Source organism: Tachypleus tridentatus, chromosome 1 (assembly GCF_004210375.1).
Source record: "Tachypleus tridentatus isolate NWPU-2018 chromosome 1, ASM421037v1, whole genome shotgun sequence".
Lineage (NCBI taxonomy): Eukaryota > Metazoa > Arthropoda > Merostomata > Xiphosura > Limulidae > Tachypleus > Tachypleus tridentatus.
The window spans coordinates 79,598,166-79,618,591 of record NC_134825.1 but is presented as its reverse complement, the minus strand read 5'-3'; positions in this window follow the sequence as shown (position 1 = coordinate 79,618,591).

The following is a 20,426-nucleotide window of genomic DNA, read 5'->3' as shown; positions in this document are numbered from 1 at the left end:
ATTGCAAACATCACAATCCATTGACATTTAGTAAAAACCATTTAATATGTATTAGAAGCGTACAGTCCACTAACAATTTATTCTGTTACGTATATTATAATTTCAAATAGCCTGAAACTTTAATTTCAATTTAGAACTGAACTAAATGTTAATATATATAATATTTATGATATTTGTTAACAAGATTGATACACTAAGTTTTCTTTTTAAACATTGATATATTTTAATATAAAAATAACAATACAATTTATAATAAGGGTTATTATAAATAATGATTTATATACACAAGCTTACAAACAATACTGAGTCTTCTATCTGATCTGGAACTGAATACTTTATCAATGCTTCACGAAGAACAGATTAATTTCGAGTTGATATCCGTACAGCTTATTTACAGCTAGCTATCATCCCTTCACAAGTGAGTTTTTCATTGAAGAAGATACGTAATGCCTTCGTAGAAATACTTACGTTCGAAGTTAATCCGTTGATTTTAAATGGTTTGTTTTGTTGGAAACCTATAAACGTTTCTGAACAAATATCTGTAGTTGCCCAGTTAATAAGAGTGGATTGCAGTTATAGTTTCCGAGGCTTATAATATACCAACTGTAGCAAGCAAACAATATACACTGTTGGCCAAAATCGTACAGCCGATAAACATAAAGACTAAAGATGCATTTTGCGTTGTTAGACTCAACCACTTACTTAAGTAGAACTTCGAAAAATGAAAATAAGAAAAGGAAAAATAAAAAAAAAAAAATTTAGCATTTACTAGGGAAAATGTAAACACTATAAAATTAGCCAAAATACTAATTGGTCAAAGGTTTAAGACCATACTGAAACGAAGTGTTAGTCGGTAAACACGTAACGAAATTTACGTCATTTGTGTTCAAGCATTAGCGTTGTCAACATCTCCTATGTTACAATGGGTAAAAACATGATAAAGGCTAAAAAGTTGACAGAATTTGAGCGTGGCAGAATTGTCGAGCTGCAAAATCAAGGTCTCTCTCAATGTGAGATTGGGCGAAGTAAAACTGCTGTTGCAAATTTCTTAAAAGATCCTGAGGGATACGGAAGGAGAATTTCAAGTGGTCGGCCTAAGAAAATTTGCCGGCGTTGAGCAGGAGGATTCCACGGGTTGTCTGGCATGACACCAGCCTATCGTCGAACCAGATTAAGGACCTTACTGACACAGACTGCAGCTCAAGAACAATAAGACGGTATCTACGAGATAAAGGCTTTAAAAACCGTAAACATCTTCAAAGGCGACGCCTTCTTCCACACCACGAAACATCTCGGGGCGTAGAAAATTGGAAGAAGGTTTTGTTCTCTAATGAAAACAAATTTAACCTGGATGGTTTAGATGGCTTTCAAAGTTAATGGCACGATAAGGATATCCCATCCGAGATGTTTTCCACACGACACAGTAGAGGAGGTTCCATCACGATCTGGGGTGCTTTCTCCTTCTCTGGAACAATGGAACTTCAGGTTATACAGGGACGCCAAACAGCAGCTGGCTACACTGGCATGTTAGAGAGAGCATCCTTACTGACTGAAGGCTTTCGCTTGTGTGGAAATGACTGATCTTTCAGAGGTACAACACTGCAATCCACAATGCCCGCAGGACAGAGGACCTTTTCATGGCGAATAACGTGATTCTTTTGGACCATCCAGCGTGTTCGCCCGAACTGAACCCCATTGAAAATGTTTGGGGGTGAATGGCAAGGGAAGTCTATAGAAATGGACGTCAATTCCAAACAATGCATGATCTTCGTGAAGCCATCTTCACCACTTGGAATAACATTCCAGCCAGCCTTCTGCAAACGCTTATATCGACCATGCCAAAGTGAATTTTTGCAGTTGTTCGCAATGACGTCCGTGCAACTCACTACTGAGACCTCTTGTTGGGCATTTCTGAAACTGTTTAGAACTTCTTTTTGATATGGTCATAAACTTTTGACCAGCTAGTATTTAGGCTAATTTCATAGTGTTCACAGTTTTTTTATTAAATGCTAAAAGGTTTTTATTTTTATTTTCCCTTTTTTATTTTCATCTTTCGAACTTATACTCAAATAAGTGGTTGAATCTAACAACAAAATATGTATATTTTTTCTTTATGTTCATTGACCTTAAGATTTTGGCCAGCAGTGTATACTGTCTCTCCTTACATTGCGATGGCTACATTTTATACTCATTAGGAGAGAATATCGAAAGTTCAGTTGGTAGCAATACTGTCAATCATTAGAATTTGCATACAGATATCTTGCATTGTTGATTCTTACACTCCAGAATCTTCTTCAAATTTTCGGAATAGGGAAGAATTTCGCAATACACATTTAAGAGTATAAGTAACATATAGTTCTAAATATAAATTTAATTCACACAAATATGGATTTTAAAATAAATATATAATAGTAAATCTCATATGCAACCCACTAGCATTTAGATAACAATTAAAAACTATTGTAAGTTACAGTAAACAAGTGTAATTTTGCAAAGAAAATGCTGCAGATGACCGACCAGTGGTATTTCAAAGTTTTATAAAGATATTTTCAAATATTAAAAATTAATCTTGGTCAAATTAGAATCTTTGAATAAAAATTGTGCATGTCTCAAAAGTATCGAAAATAAGAACGTGCTATAAATATGGTGTTTTTATAGAACAGATTTTTAATTCACGTGCGCACTTTTCTAGCCAACTGCTTTTATGGTAGCATAGAAAACTATTGGCTATCGTTAGACCCAGGGGAGATCCATGACAATTTTAAAGAAGTTACTATAATTGATTACTTTAACTTTGCTTTCAAAATCTTTAAAATTTCCCCTGCTGCCCATTGTTTTGGCCAGCATTGATAATGAATCTCTCTATGTTGATATTTTCCTTTTAAATTTAATAATGGACCTTGCCTTTTGTTCTGGCAGTGATTGGTATATTGGTTTCACTCTTTGGGGTTTTGGTTTACTCGTGAATAACTTTTGAATCTCTTTCCTTCCCTACGAAAATATACAGTTTATTTACTCTTTAATAATATCTTTTATGACCAGACAGATATAATTGCTATGGGATTCCCACTGAACCCAACGATAGACAATAGTATTCTAAGCTATCATGAACACAGTTCACAAGAAAACTGCACACGCGAATTCAAATCTATCCTGTAATGAAACTAACCAGTAGATGAAGGTACTACTTACTTACTACTTACCAAAATCCTTAACAAAGCATCAGTGATGTATTCGTAACTACTTTATTTTATGGAAGATTAACAAAACCAATATTTTATTCGTTACATAGAAATTATAAAATACCTTTTTGTGACAATTTGGTAACATTAGCGAAACCTTGTTAGTTCTTTTGGCAATACATTTACTTTATACAAATATATTCTTCTTCTATGATTATAAGGTAACTATAATAATCAGAATATGAAGTGTCACTGTGAATTTTGGGTAATATTTTCTAATATTGGTTTAATAGTTCAATAATTTGTCGTGTTGAAAACTGTAAAATTCTATCGTGGTTTACATTTTTTTAAACATATAACTATCACATGCGTTTTTGCTCTAGATTCGTTTAATTTAAGTTAAAATAAAGATATTTTTAAATACTTTGAACAATGTGTCAAAAGAACAAAATTTTTCAAAGAAGTTAAACTCTCACAAGGAGTTTAAGTTTTCATCCTTTCTGACTGCACGTCTTCCGGATGCTTTATAATCACTTCAGACACATTTACACTGTGTTAGAAAAAAATGTATTTGTAAAATGTCGTATAATACTCATGGCATTTTCACTTGTGGTATTACTAAAACAGTGGAAAGATAAATATGTACATATTGCTCTCAAAAAGAGAATTTTACAACTGGTAACATGAAAAGTGACCATATGAGTGTTGATAATATCATGAAGTAATAGTAATCAATCAGTAAAAAAATATTATCCAGTTCAATAATAAACAGATGTAGAAGTAACTTTAAGTACAGTATAGCAAAACGTACAAGAAGCTTTAATTCTTTAAGCATTCTAAATTTTACTTATGTGTTGTCAGTATGAAGTTTTTGTTTCCAATTTTTAACAATGATTTAAACCCAAGTAACTTTACGTTCAGCACTGCTAAATGTACAGATAAACTTTCATGCTTTAAGTATTCTAAATGTTTGTCGTATGCTGTCAGTATGAACTTTTTGGGCTTCAGTTTTCCTCATCGATTTTAACCCGTAAAGATCTACTTTATAGGAATGTGACTGAATTTCCAGTTGTCAGTTAGATTAAAATTTTCACTTAACATAGACGATAAACCTGATTGTTTGATTAAATAATCTTTCCGTGACTTCAGAGCTCATTCCTCGTAATTCTTTGCTATGAAAATTATAAAAGCTGTAACATGAAAATTTGAAAATTATTATATATGTATAGGAATTGCAAACAATGATAAAACACGTTATTATAGAAAATGATAAAGACAAGCAAACAAAATGTACAATACGCTAGAGTTTTGTTTGTAACTCTTTGCTTTAAGTCATTTTTGATGTTCTCATGTAATCATCAGAACATAATCGTGAAGTCTTGTTCGAAATGCTCTGCATTATCTCACACACTCCAATCAAGTTGTGTGATTTCCGTTTGACTTTAACTCTTCATATAAGTATTATTACTGGGGCTTTATACAGAACAAGCTCAGGAGTGTTCCATGGTCTCTTTACCTTCTCAATATCATTTCACTTTATTTCCATTGTACTTTGGATCGTTAAGTTTCAGAATATGAATCTTTTCTCAGTAAGTCGTGCTGGCGAAGGAATAACATGACGAGTCGCAATATACATATACAAGTCAACCGTGGGGATGCCACCAGTATTGTTTAGGTCTCCAACACCTGAGAAGTAGCCCAGACTTTTATTGGTCTCTCAGCATAATTTACCTCAGATGTAGTATATTGACCACAACATTTTTCTATTATCTGCTATTTAACAATACATCGTTAACTGTTTCTAGGAATTCTTAATTTGGATTAACCTGGATCCCCCTTCCGTTTTCTCATCCTGATGTTTGAAGACTGACGCATTTGGTTTGTTTATCTCTTATCCACAATACTTTTCAAGAAGCTACACAATCACTGTGTATAAATACATATCTTATTATACTGAAGATGACAGACAATTTGTACCTATAGATTGCTGTCGTGATCTCTACTGGACCAACATTTATCACGTTGAAGACATGACTTGAGACACGTACACTACATGGCCCAAAGTATGTGGACAATGTGGACACCAAACCATCACACCCATATGTGCTTGTTAAACATCTCATTCCAAAACCATAGGTATTAATATAGAGTTGGTCCCCCTTTGCCACTATAACAGCTTCTATCCTTCTCGGAAAATTTTTCCTAGATTTTGGAACATAACTGCAGGAATTTGCTCTTATTCAACCATAAGAGCATTAGTGAGGTCGGGCACTGATGTTGGGCGAGAAGGTCTGGCTCTCAGCCAGCTTTACAATTTATTCCAAAGGTGTTCGATGGGGTTGAGATCAAAGTTCCGTGCAGGCCACTCTAGTTCTTCCACATCAACATCGGCAAAGCATGTCTTTATGGACCTCGCTTTGTGCAAGAGGGCATAGTCATGCTGGAACAGAAAAGGGCCTTCTCCACACTGTTGCCATAAAGTTGGAATCACATAATTCTCTAGAATGCCAATGAATGTTGAAGCATTAAGATTTCCTCTCACTGGAACTAAAGAGTCTAGCCCAAACCATGAAAAATAGCCCCATACCATTATTCCTTCTCCACAAAACTTTACAGTTGGCACTATACATCCAGACAGGTAGCGTTCTCCTGGCATCCACCAAACACAGATTCGTCCGTCAGACTGTTAAATAACGAAGTGTGATTAATTACTTCAGAGAACGCATTTCCACTGCTCCAGAGGCCAATGGTAGTGTGCTTTACACAACTCCATCTGACGCTTGACATTGTGCATGGTTATATTAGGCTTGTGTGCAGCTGCTTGTTGGAACTGTGACGGACACTTTTTACGCGCTACGCGTTTCAGCACTCGGCGGTCCCTTTCTGTAAGCTTGTGTGACCTATCGCTTCGTGGCTGAGCTTTTGTTGCTCCTAAACGTTTCCACTTCACAATAACAGCACTTACAGTTGACCGGAGCAGTTCTAGCATGGCAGAAATTTAACGAACTGACTTGTTGGAAGGTAACATCCTATGAGAGTGTCACATTGAAAGTCACTGAGCTTTTCAGTAGGATATATTCTGCTGCCAATGTTTGTCTATGGAGACTGCACGGCTGTATGCTTGATTTTATGCACTTGTTAGCAATGGATGTGGCTGAAATAGCCGTACTCACTAGTTGAAAGAGGTGTCTACATACTTTTGGCCATGTAGTGTAACATCACTTGGACTTTCCACTTCGACGTGTTTTATTATTAACACTATTAATTTCAAGTACCATATTTAGAACTTTCAAAGTTGCTCCAACAGAAACACGAAATTTTGATAAAATATGTTACACAAAGTAGCTTTTACCAGATCAAACTGCTTTTTTACACACAATCATTTAGTATTGCTATCCGAAAATCCATTAATACGTTAATAATATTAAAGCCATTTCCTTGTCTGCCTGTAGATTATGATTGTTACGTTGTTGTGCCACCGTCTGATTGGTTCGATTACAGCCAATCGATGTAGTAACTTTTAACATATATATGACTGTACTTCGGCTCAGTTCGTCCCGGCATGGCCAGGTGGGTTAAGGCGTTCGACTCGTAATTTGAGCGTAAAACGTTCGAATCCCGGTCGCACCAAACATGCTCGCCCTTTCAGCCGTGGGGGCGTTATAATGTGACAGTCAATCCCACTATTTCGTTGGTAAAAGAGTAGCTCAAAAGTTGGCGGTGGGTGGTAATGACTAGCTACCTTCCCTCTAGTCTTACACTGCTAAATTAGAAACGGCTAGCGCAGATGGCCCTTGTGTAGCCTTGAACGAAACTCAAAATAAACAAAAACCAACTGGTTCTGTTCGTTTTCGTACAGTAAGTGAAGGGAATTTCTATAACAATTAAAAATTATTCTCAGTTCTGCTCACTATTTCCTCCAGGATACATTTGCTAGTTTAGAGTTTATAGCACACAGAAGAGTTAATATTATTATTATAAAATCAAACAGCTACTATAGTTCCATTCATTACTGTTAAATTTCTTTGCGTTCCAATGATTTGTTTTACATCTTTCTCAAAGATATTTCCTGAAAAAAATAGTTTCATCCAAATCTTACCTATTGCGACAGTTACAGTTTAGAAAAGAAAACTTAAACAATTGGTTAAATTGAATCTTCATAAAATAAGATATTGGTACAACATTATGTCTTTGTATTACATAGGTTCTTGGCCCGTTTTGGCCAGGTGATTAGGGCGTTTGACTAGCAATCTGGGCCTGACTTTCCTCTAGTCTTACGCTGCTAAATTAGGAACGGTTAGCGCAGATAGCTTTCTTGTAGCTTTGTGCGAAATTATAAAATAAACGAACAAATATTGTATTAGAAATAACAGAAAAAAGTCTTAAAAAGGGTACAAATTACTACATTAAACACATGTATGTAAGTTAGGATTTAAACTTATACTATGAAGTTTGGTGTATTTAAATATATAATAGAGAGTTAAATACATCTTGGAAGCAATTACGTGAAACGCTTTGAAACATTTGGTCTATTAAACAAACAATAATTGTAATTCATTTTCTTTGTCTAAGTCGTCTTTTCTAAAACTATGGGGCGTGGTTAACTTGTATTTGTAAGCACAGCTGTTGATTCGGAATTTTACGCTAAGCTCAAAGGCTCAGTAAACAAACACTTATTTCTAATATTACAAAAGGTACGACTGAAGTCATCACTTGAAATGTACTTTTCTCTGTAGTCTTACCGGAATTACAATCACAGAGAATTAAAATCTGAAAACATTCTGAAATCATTGTAATAAAAATAAAAATTATTGATCGTCGAACCGATGAAAGTAATTTCGGTGGAACGTTGAGAAAGTATTTCACTCTCCTTTATAGTTTCTGTACTTTCAAACATAAATTGGATTTGTATTATCTTCAGTCTCAAATAAGTTTGTTTTAAATAAACTGTTTTAAACAATATGATTTTAAGTCTTTATGAACTCTGCACTAATCTAAAAGGTTTTCTTTTATTTTTTTCAATTTTATTAAAACGTCAGCTATTCAACACTTTTGGTTGTTAAGCCATACGATTCACAAGCAAAAAAATACTGCTTTCTATTCTGTTTTCGTCAAAAATGTTACGTGTGACGTAGACCAGTAATAATACTATAACATATTTAGTTAAGCTTCACCACCTGTTTCGAAAATTTATTATCAGATATTTTCGCAGACGAACTGTAATGTTTATTTGCAGTCTATTGAAAATTTTATGCGTTACTACTAAAAGATATCCCAAATGCTATAACTGAAAGAATACAGAATAAAACGAAATCAAAGACAACTTTTGTTTCTATAATCATAAAACACAGATGAATGAATATATGGAATACAAGGAAATACGCAGGGAGATCTTAATCTCGGAACATACCAGTGACATCATCTGTACGTAAAACTAGAACATCCATATGAGGAGGTAAGATCAACTAAACATCTGCATACAGGTTACAGCTACCAGTACCGTTTTTAAAGTTTGCTTTTTTTTTTATTACATATTTTTGCCGAAATCTACGTCAGTCTTCCACAGTATGGAACTAATAAACTAAAGACGAGACAGCTCATCAACAGCAGCACCCACCACCGACTCAAGAAATACTCTTTTTTGACCGAATAGCGGGATTTGACCGTTTCTCTTGTCGCACATCAACGGCTTCTCAGATTGAAAATTCCGAAACGCAAACAGGAGAGTTATACCTAGTTCTTCAAGCTCATTACTCATATTCTAATAAACTCTACATAAAAGGATCAAAACGTTAACTTTTAAAACTAGCGTAAGTCAAAGTACATAACACTATTTCAATACGTGTTGTGGAGAGGAAAATGGTCTGAAGAAAACTATAGAGAAATATCCTACAACAAGATGTGAATGTACTTGAACGACTGCAACAAGGAATGGGTACTTGGTTTTCCACCAAATAATGAATAAAACAACTCCAACAAAATACAAGGAATACAAGCTAAGGTTATCACAGGATCTTTTTTTCATAAATTGGAAATATTTTAAATATTTCAAAGTGCACAGTAAAGGAAATAAAGGTAAAATTTTTGCTCTTCATAGTCAAAACGCTGAGAATATATGATTTCGTATAAACAGAATGTCAAATGGTGCATTTAAGTTCACATCAGTGTTGCTATGAACAATGGATAATTTGCCTAGTATTAAGCTATTTCCTTTTCTCACTGATCTATGTACTCACCTAACTTCTGTGAATTGGAGTTCCTTATACGAGGTCTTGGAAGACGATATTTGTTTGTTCTTAAGTACAAAGCTACGCAATGGACCCGCCTACGGTATGACCACTACGTGTATCGAAAGTCTTGTTTTTGTCTTTAGGCTTTCCACTGAACCATTGGGAGGATAGGAACTGACATCTACGTTCAGTGAAGGGTATTATGAAGACTTTATCAAAATTTGAATGGCATAAAATTATTCTTGTCATTCTTTATGATTGCGGCGTGAGGGAATAATAGTTCATCATGACCAAATGACCACGAATGACTATATAGGAAATAGTTTCCAAAAGAAGCGCGGGACCTGGAACATCAGTGTTATCAGTATGGTTAACCCGAAAGAAATTCTAATTTTATATCTAAGGATCACATAAACTTTTTTTTTATATGTGTGTGTGTGTGAGATAGTGAAGGGATATATAAACCAGATTTCCAGAAATATATTGCAGTTACTGCGTACTCTGAATTTTAAGTGTTCAAAAATGAATTTGTCGATCTCAAAGAACAAAGTGTTTCTGATGTATTTCATCAGATGATGAGCTACAAAACCTACAAAACGTAAACAGTAAACAACACGTAAAGTACCACAACATCTTTCAACTTATTTTCTTTTACATCTGGGCTATAAGAAACATAATACATTTCAGTACATATTTCATATTTACTTGAATTATTTAATATTGTGTGCGTTTCTCTTTGAGCAAAGTCACATCAGGCAATCTGCTGTGTTCACCGAGGGGAATTGAACCCCTGATTTTATCGTTCTAAATCTGATTATTAAGTGCTGTCCCAGCAGTGAACGTTTAATATTTAAACAAAGACAAGTATTTGCACTACGTTTGCAGTAATCTGAATATGATACTTGTGATGGTTGATAATCTATATGTTTATATTTTGGTATTTTTTAACCTATTAAACAAACTATGTCAAGTCAGAGACTTCTAATTATCTGTAATTTTGAACTACTGAACAAGGTAAGAGCATTTAATCAATACGATCCGTCGCATGCATGGCTAATCTCAACCGAAAAGAGGGATTGACTGTTACTTCTATAGAGTCTATACGTGAAGTTTCAGAATGTGTTTCATAGTACATAGCAAATCGCAGCCCTATAATTAACGTATGGGACTACGACAAGCCCATTGTTGTATTAAAACTACTGATTAATGATCTAACTACTAGTTTGGTATATGGTAATTAGTCAACTAATTATTAAGTTAATTATAATGCCCCCCGCTAGTACAGCGGTATGTCTCCGGATTTACAACGCTAAAATCAGGGGTTCGATTCCCCTCGGTGGGCTGAGCAGATAGCTCTCTGTGGCTTTGCTATAAGAAAAACACACAAAAACATTAATTATAATGATTAAAAGTGCGATAGTAACCAAAGCTAAAAAATAGAAGAAGTTCAGAGTAACTCACATTTCATGCAGTATCTGATTTTAGCCTTGTAACAATGAAATCCACCATTCAATTGGAGTATTTTCAAAAGTTGGTGGACAGGTAGTGTTGACTATCTTCTCTCTTAGTCATCTCTTGTAAATTAAAAACGACTATCACAGATAGTTCTTTAGCAGCGAAGTTCAACAAACATACAGATTAAACCAAGAGTTTATTATCACTAAAAAATAGTATGAGATATAAAAACTAGTTATGAAATACAAGTTATTTAATTCATTTGCAAAAAAACAACAACAGAAACGATTATTGGTCTTTTAATGAGAGAACTAAAAGAATTATCTGGTAATTTTACTTTATTTAAACAAAGTAAAAAATAAAATTATTTACAGTTTGCATAGAGCGATATTCACGCCAATTACCTATGGAAATAGTGTTTTTATTTCTAATTACCTATGAATTTGGTTGAACCTGTTTATAACTTTGAAAAGAAAACTTAGATATCAGCTTGTTTATTTACTCTTAAAAAATACCACAACGAGTGAAAAAGCCTGCTTGTATGTGTTTGAACTACTCAGATATTTCGCCACACTTACTCTAATAATGGAGCCCGGCATGGCCAAGCGTGTTAAGGCGTGCGACTCGTAATCTGAGGGTCGCGGGTTCGCATCCCGGTCGCACCAAACATGCTCGCCCTCTCAGCCGTGGGGGCGTTATAATGTAACGATCAATCCCACTATTCGTTGGTAAAAGAGTAGCCCAAGAGTTGGCGGTGGGTGGTGATGACCAGCTGCATTCCCTCTAGTCTTACACTGCTAAATTAAAGACGGCTAGCACAGATAGCCCTCGAATGGCTTTGTGCGAGATTCCAAAACAAATCTAACCATGGTGCCGCATGCCTAGCACAATTCGAGAGTTATAGGTTCGAATCATCACCCACCTAAAGATGCTTGTTTTTTCAGCCATGGAGGCGTTATAACGTGTGAATAGTGATGACTAGTTGCTTTCCTTCTAGTCTCACACTTCTAAACTATGGACGGCTAACACAGGTATTTATTCTGTGATTTTGTGCGAAATTTAAAATAAACAACGAAACGCCTTGTTAAAAGAAAATATATTTTTCAACTAACATTACGTTTGACAAAAATTACTCTTATCACGAGCATTATACTATCAATATCAAAGCTAGATTGAAAACAAAACTGTTCTTTTCGATTAAGATTCTTGTTAAGAATTGTTCACATTTTTTCAATCTGCAGTAGAACTCTGAAATGTTTTACAATTCTATTTTTCCCCTTTTACTCAAATGTGTTTAGTTAATATTGTAATAAAGTGTTTAGTTAGTATTGTAATAAAAGTTTTTAATATCGCTATAATTACTTTCTAAGATTTTACTATGCTGCTTAATAGACTTATGAAAAACTTTGATTTTTATTATACACTGCTGGCCAAAATCTTAAGGCCAGTGAACATAGAGAAAAAATATGCATTTTGTGTTGTTAGACTCAACCACTTACTTGAGTAGAGCTTCGAAAGATGAAAATAAAAAAAATGGAAAATATTTTTTTTTCAGCATTTAATAGGGAGAAGGTGAACACTATGAAATTCGCCTAAATATTAGCTGGTCAAAAGTTTATGAACATACTCAAACGAAGCGTTAATCGGTAAACACGTAACGAAATTTATTCATTTGTGTTCAAGCATTAGCGTTGTCAACATCTCACACTGACAGCTCCTGTGTTACATTGGGTAAAAACATGGCAAAAGCTAAAAAGTTGACAGAGTTTGAACGTGGCAGAATTGTCGAGCTGCAAAAACAAGGTTTTTCTCAACGTGCCATCGCTGGTGAGATTGGACGTAGTAAAGCTGCTGTTGCAAATTTCTTAAAAGACCCTGAGGAATACAGAGCGAGAATTTCAAGTGGTCGGCCCAAGAAAATTTCGCCGGCGTTGAACAGGAGGATTCCACGGGTTGTTCGGCAAGACACCAGGCGATCGTAGAACCAGATTAAGGCCCTTACGGACGCAGACTGCAGCTCAAGAACAATAAGACGGTATCTACGAGAGAATGGCTTTGAAAACCGTAAACGTCTTCAATGGCCACACCATGAAACAGCTCGGTTAAACTTTGCTGAGAAGCACCAAACATGGGGCGTAGAAAAGTGGAAGAAGGTTTTGTTCTCTAATAAGAAAAAAAATTAACGTGGATGAACCAGATGGCTTCCAACATTACTGGTACAATAAAGAAATCCCATCGGAGACATTTTCCACACGACACAGTAGAGGAGGTTTCATCATGCTTCGAGGTGTTTTCTCCTTCCATGGAACAACGGAGCTTCAGGTTATAGGGCGCCAAACAATAGCTGGCTACATTGGTATGTTGAAGAGAGCATCCTTATTGTCTGAAATCCTTCGCTTGTGTGGAAATGACTGGATTTTTAGCAGGACAATGCTGCAATCTACAATACCCGCAGGACAAAGGACTTTTTCATGGCGAATAACGTGATTTTTTTTTACTATCCAGCGTGTTTGCTCAAACTAAACCCCATTGAAAATGTTTGGGAGTGGATGGCAAGGGAAGTCCATAGAAATGGACGTTAATTCCAAACAGTGCATGATCTTTGTAAAGCCATCTTCACCACTTAGAATAACATTCCAGCCAGCCTTCTGCAAACGCTTATATTAACCATGCCAAAGCGAATGTTTGCAGTTATTCGCAATGACGGCCGTGCAACTCACTACTAAGACCTCTTGTTGGACGTTTCCTATCCTGCTTCGGACTTCTTTTTGGTATGGTCTTTAACTTTTGACAAGCTAGTATTTAGGCTAATTTCATAGTGTTCATATTTTGCCTATTAAATGTTAAAAGGTTTTTTTTTATTTTCATCTTTCGAAGCTCTATTCAAATAAGTTGTTGAGTCTAACAACGCAAAATGCATATTTTTTCTTCATGTTCATTAGCCTTAAGATTTTGGCATTTGTAGAGTAATCTCGCGCAATAAACGCAAAGCAAAAGCATTACTGATCATTCTGTACTACTATTTGCGCGCCATCTTTTAAGAGAAATGCAAACTAAATGTAAAATAACTTTTTAATAGATATATATATTGCCTGTCAAAAACTTGCTTTAACTTAAAACTTCAAAGATATTTCCATTAACTTGCATTTTACGTACTTGCTTGTGTATATGTTCAGAAAGTTTGAGCATGGGTTACAAATGGAATACAACAGATTTAACAGAAATATCTTTGCATTTTAATGAAAGCACTCATTGGCAGGCAGAAGTCATAATAATATATATTACCAGTTATTTACTCATACAAGTAAGGAGTTAGTTCCTTCAGCATTGCATAAAACATTGTGAGATTTTTTTCAGTTTGTATCTGTCGCTTGTTTTGAAAAATATCATACATTTGATAAAAGATCTCAAATTATTTATTACTTTGATCATGAATAAATCACAATGTATGATAGTATTTTGATTCTCAGATAGTGTAATGAAACTTATTTCTTTTACAACTATTTTCAGATATGGGTATTCAGTATAGATGTCCCGACATGGCCAGTTGGTTAAGGCACTCGACTCATAATCTTAAGGTCGCGGGTTCGAATCCCAGTTGCACCAAACATGCTCACCCTTTCAGCCGTGGGGCTTATAAAGTGACGGTCAATCCAACTATTCGTTTGGAGAAGAGTTAGCGGTGGGTAGTGATGGACGGGTGCCTTCCCTTTTTTCTTACACTGCTAAATTAGAGACGGCTAGCGCAAATAGTCTCGTGTAGCTTTGCGCGAAATTCAGAAAGAAAGAAAGAAACAAATTAACGAAGCAAATTTATTAAGTTTTGAAACTATGTTGCTACTGATGGAAAGATCTGGATGTGAGAGATCTAAGATTAAAATTAATACTAGAAAAATTATTCAATTATAATAAATTTACGTGACAAGAAACATCGATTGTACTAATTAACCACACTTCAATTAAATTAATTGGAAAGTACAGTTAGTGAGGCCAATCATCAAAATATTTTTTTTTATTACGTCGTATGCATAACATACAACGTAAACAGAGAACTTTAAAATGCTGTGATTAGGCTATTAGGTTTTGAAAATAAATGACATTATTGAAACATTCAAGTTTATTTTAAGTTTAAAATACTAATCAGACATATGTTGTGAGTACCAGGCATATTCAACATTGAACTAGTAACGAAACACGGGTGGCCCGGCATGGTCAAGCGTGTTAAGGCGTGCGAATCCGAGGGTTGCAGGTTCGAATCCCGGTCGCACCAAACATGCTCGCCCTCCCAGGCATGGGGGCGTTATAATGTGACGGTCAATCATCCTATTCGTTGGTAAAAGAGTAGCCCAAGAGTTGGCGGTGGGTGGTGATGAGTAGCTGCCTTCCCTCTAGTCTTACATTGCTAATTTCGTGACGGCTAGTGCGGATAGCCCTCGAGTACCTTTGCGCGAAATTCAGAACCAAAAACAACAACGAGATATTCGCTCACTTAACTTCAAACACAGCGATAAACTGCTAATATTTACTCACTTATAACCTGGTAACGATCAACTGAAGTTGATTGGTCCAGAATATGCAACAATGTAATGAACCGCTGACGCTACATGGAAAATAAGATTGAGAAATAAGTTAATAATATTCATTCACCTGCGCCTAACATAAAACGGACCGTTAGTATTGGCTCGTGCTAATTAGTACCGTATAGGAACGAGCTATTGGTGTTGGTTGAAGCGTATGAAAGCTAAAACCTAGTGTTTATTCATATGCACCTAAAAATCGTTTGTTGTTTTAAATTTTAGTGAAAAATAATCGACTTAAAGATGTGTTACTGAGATCAAGTAGTAGCAAAGGATTTTATTTATATTGTTCCGTTCTCCTCGTGAGAGAGCGGTATATCTGCTGACTTATTATAACGCAAGAATCAGGGTTTCGATATCTGTGATGAGCAGAACACAGCACTTTGTGTAGATTTGTTTTCAAATTCAAACAAATATTACGCCACCTAGAGTGTATACTTAAGTCTGTGTAGTTGGTTATCTTTTTTATCAAGTGTTTAAAAGCACTTTTTACGAGTGTATAGAACTTTCGAAAGGTACGTTTTATGTAGATATTTGTAAGATGGATGAATTATATATATATAACTGTTTTATTGAAGAGTTTGCAAAAAAATAAATTTGTAAATATATAATTGAAGTAAGTAGTTTAATGATCATATGAACGTACAGTTTTTAGTCAACTTAACACTCTAGCTATCACTAGATAGCGCTAAAAATTAAAATAACCTCTTTCATGTGTTTTAGGGAAAATTAACAATTTTCGGGCTCAGAAAACTTATCTAAACCCATTTAGTTGTATATTAATTTCTTTATACCTGAATCAGTTTTCAAACTCTAATGAAAATAGTAAAATTTTATAACATTTTTGTTTTTGAATAAGTTTCATTATCATTTTACATCATTGAAATGTGGTACAAAGAATGAAACAGAGTTTACACGAAAGCGTAATAAATTTAGTGTTAATGGTTAATCAAAATATCGAGGTTAAATTAAATCAATCAAAAAGATTATAAAAAGCACAAAGGTAATAACTGTTATGAAAACATTGATAGGTTATCTGGAGTTTATGGTTGTTTTGTTTATTCACAGTCAACAACAAGAACTTGATCGCTGACAGCAAAAGTAACATAAAAAACATTCAAATAAAATAAAATTATTTATCCACTCCTTCTGGGTATGTTGATCGAAGCTTTTGAAGAAAGTCCAATTAAATTTCGAATTCTCAGTATCAGAGAATACTCCGGAGTATTATTTTGTATGGAAAAATATATAATACACAAGAAAAAATAGTGTTTGTTTGTTTTTGAATTTCGCACAAAACTACTCAAGGGCTATCTGTGCTAGCCGTCCCTAATTTAGCAGTGTAAGACTAGAGGGAAGACAGCTAGTCATCACCACCCACCGCCAACTCTTGGGCTACTCTTTTATCAACGAATACTGGGATTGACGGAAACATAATAACGCCCCCACGGCTGAAAGGGCAAGCATGTTTGGCGCGACGGGGATGCGAACCCGCCACCCTCAGAGTATGAGTCGCACGCCTTAACGCGCTTGGCTATGGCGGGCCGAAAAAATAGTGTTAAAATGTTCTGTTATAATGGGAGTTTAACATCAATTTTGCACGTGTGCTAAGACTCGCGTGCTGTTATATTGAGCAGATGAGACGAATTTTCAATTCCTTTGACGTATATATCTTACATTGAAAATAGTAATAATAATAGAAAAAAACAGATACATTTGTAAACAGTTTGTGACTTTAATAATTTGAGTATTTCAAAGATATACATAGATACATTACGAAATGACAAAGTTTAAAAGTACTTATTAAAGTGACTATTTGAAATATTCTTTTAAGAATTTGTACAAATTAGCTTGTAAAACAAAAAAGATCCTTTACCTAAGTATAACACAAATATGATGGAAAACAAAACTATAGGGATTTCTTTGCTACTTTTTATCAAGGGTATTTTATATATTTTTGTTGATGAACTCAAGACTGTTTTCAAAAGTTCTTGTTGGAACAGTTTGATTCGAATTTCGCGCAAAACTACACGAGAGCTACCTACGTTAACCATCTTTAATTTAGCAGTGTAAGACTCACCCATCGCCAACTCTTGGGCTACCTTTTTTACAAACGAATAGTGGGATTCACTGTAACCTTATAACGACCCCACGACTGAAAGGGCGAGCATGTTTGGTGTTACTGGGATTGGAACCCGGATTATGAGTCGAGTGCCTTAACCACCTGGCCATGCCGGGCCTCCATTGGAGCTACTTGGCCATGCCGGGTTGTTGGAACAGAAAAGAAATACATGGTGAGACGACAGTGTTCGGAATATGAATCAAATTACAGTTGAAAAAATCAATATCAACATTTTGATTAGTAACGTACAATCCAAGTTTAGGTCTTCTTGTGAAAACACCCGATATAAAAACAGGATTCAGGGAGATATACCTAGAAGAAAAAAAATGAAAGTTAAAATTCGTTTCCAATAGCTACTTTAAAGTTTATGTTTACATGTTTTAACATAAAAGTGAAGAAACAATTAATTAGTTTCGGATTTCCAAAGCTAATAGGATCAGCACTTATGATAAAGAGGTATATTTTATATATACATATATAATGTATAGGTGTATATTCAGCATCAAAACATATTTTGTCTTGGTGACTAAAGAACAAGTTATTCAGGCTAGGGTGCATACCCTTTACCATGCCATCAATCTGTTCATAGATGTCGCTAGGTGGTTAGTTGATAATTCAATCAATGCCGGACTGGGTTATTTGCTTTGTCCACCGCAGGAATTTAAATCCCCAATTTTACCACAGAAAGTCTGTAGACTTATTATCTCTGTCCCACCGCAGGACAAATGCCGATATAAGGATTAAACTATAAGAAAATCGTTTAAACGCATTCAAAATAATTATTAAAGGCATTTGTCCTGTAGATTAGAATTTGTGTGTACGTGTGTGTTTTTATAGCAAAGTTACATTGGGCTATCTGTTGAGTCCACTGAGAGGAATCAAACCTTTGATTTTAGCGTGTAAATCCGAAGACTTACCGCTGTATCAACAAAAGACGATTTTTTTTTAATTTTGCGCGAAGCTACACGAGGGCTATTGGCACTAGCCGTCCCAAACTTAGCAGTATAAGACCAGAGAGAAGGCGGCTAAACATCACCACCCACAGTCAACATTTGGGCTACCAATGAACAGTGAGATTGATCGTCACATTATAACGCCCTCATGGTTGAAAGATCGAGCATATTTGGTGTGACGGGATTCGAACCTGCTACCTTCAGATTGCAACTTATGCGCCCTAACCACCTGGCCATGCCGGACCTAAATGAGAACTATATATTTATGTTATTTATTTATTGAAATAAATAAGTAATAATTAACACTATGCAACGAAATTTTTGCTTTTTTTTGTTCGTGAGCAGAAAGTGTTATTTCCCAATTGCTTATCCCTAAAGTAAATGGAAAAAAGACCTATTTTCTTCTTCAAAGAACATCTAAACTTATACTATATTCCTTAGCTTCAAAAGAAATCTTTGAATTATAAGTATTTAGTGGTAGTTAGATCATGAGAAAGTTTTCTAAATTTGGTGTAATTACTAAAAATTTGATGATGACCTTCATTAATATATTTCCTTTATTAACAATAACAACACTATTTCCTGGTTTGAATTTTATTAACAAAGATGCTATTGCGTTATTTAAAAAATTTAAATAGAGAATAACAGTGTTGTTATTATAAATGTGAAGGAAATAAATATCATTAGTCCTACATAGATCATAAGTTGTATAATCCTTTTACCACACAGTTTCATAAAACTCATGCCCGAGTGTTTCTAAAGGATTGAGGAACTAAACGGAAGTAAGCTTTGGTAGAAGAACAGAAAAAAAAAGTATATCCAAAGCCTTTTCTTGTTGTGTTATGTAATTCATAATTTCATACGCTAATGATGATGCTATTTTAATTAGGCTTACCTCCAAAGTGCAGTCCCTTAATGTCGATGGTAGTCAAAATTTTATCAAAAGTTCAATGGAATCTTTAACATGTACAGTATCAATCCACAAGTTAATATTTTCTAAGTTCTTTACAACGGTGTTGCATATTATCATACAGTAATTTATTTACTATAATTACGTTCTTTATTTCAGTCTATAGAAATCACTACCGAACTGTTTGAAATGTCTTGAGTTGAATCAATAGTTTCTTAACTAGCTTAAGTGTAAAAATGTGTTATACTAATCAAAACACACTTGTGATGCTTGAGGCGTGTATTTTTCTACTTTCTAAATAACGTCAATCCATTAATACCACTATTTAAAGTGAATAAAAATTAAAATATCCTTAATTATGGCAAAAATAACAACACAAAGAATACACATACTGTAAAAAAATACCCATTTGTGTTACAAATTTATAAGACTTTAAGGGAAACATGAAAACATGGCATACACCTATGCGCATATGTACATATAAACTAATTAATAGACAATACAATTATAAATACTTCCGTGTTCCATAACAGTATTCCCATTATAAGAAAAACCTTTTCTCTCATTATTATTTTTCAGCTTCTAAAAAATGAAGATAGAATCTGTTGTCACTAAGATAATACACCTGACTATTCCTACGCAGTTGTATTTATATAACTTACAAATGAAAATCAATCAGTTTTCTTCCAAGTCGTTCTTTTTGTCGGCCGTCGATTGGTACTTGTTTACTTCGGTACACTATATACATAGATAATATATATATATACATAATACAATATTGTTGGCAGTCAGTTTTTACTTTGTTGCACACTTTCCACGCCACATACAATTATTCTTTGGATCAATTCTAATAATACACACCCTTTTCCCCAAATTTCCAATGATCAAATTATAAAAACTTTAATGAAAAAATTCAATATAAGTATTTATTATTATCAAGGCTATGTTGGTTTTACTGACATTTCGAATTTTGATGTTTTAAATTGTAACATTAAAT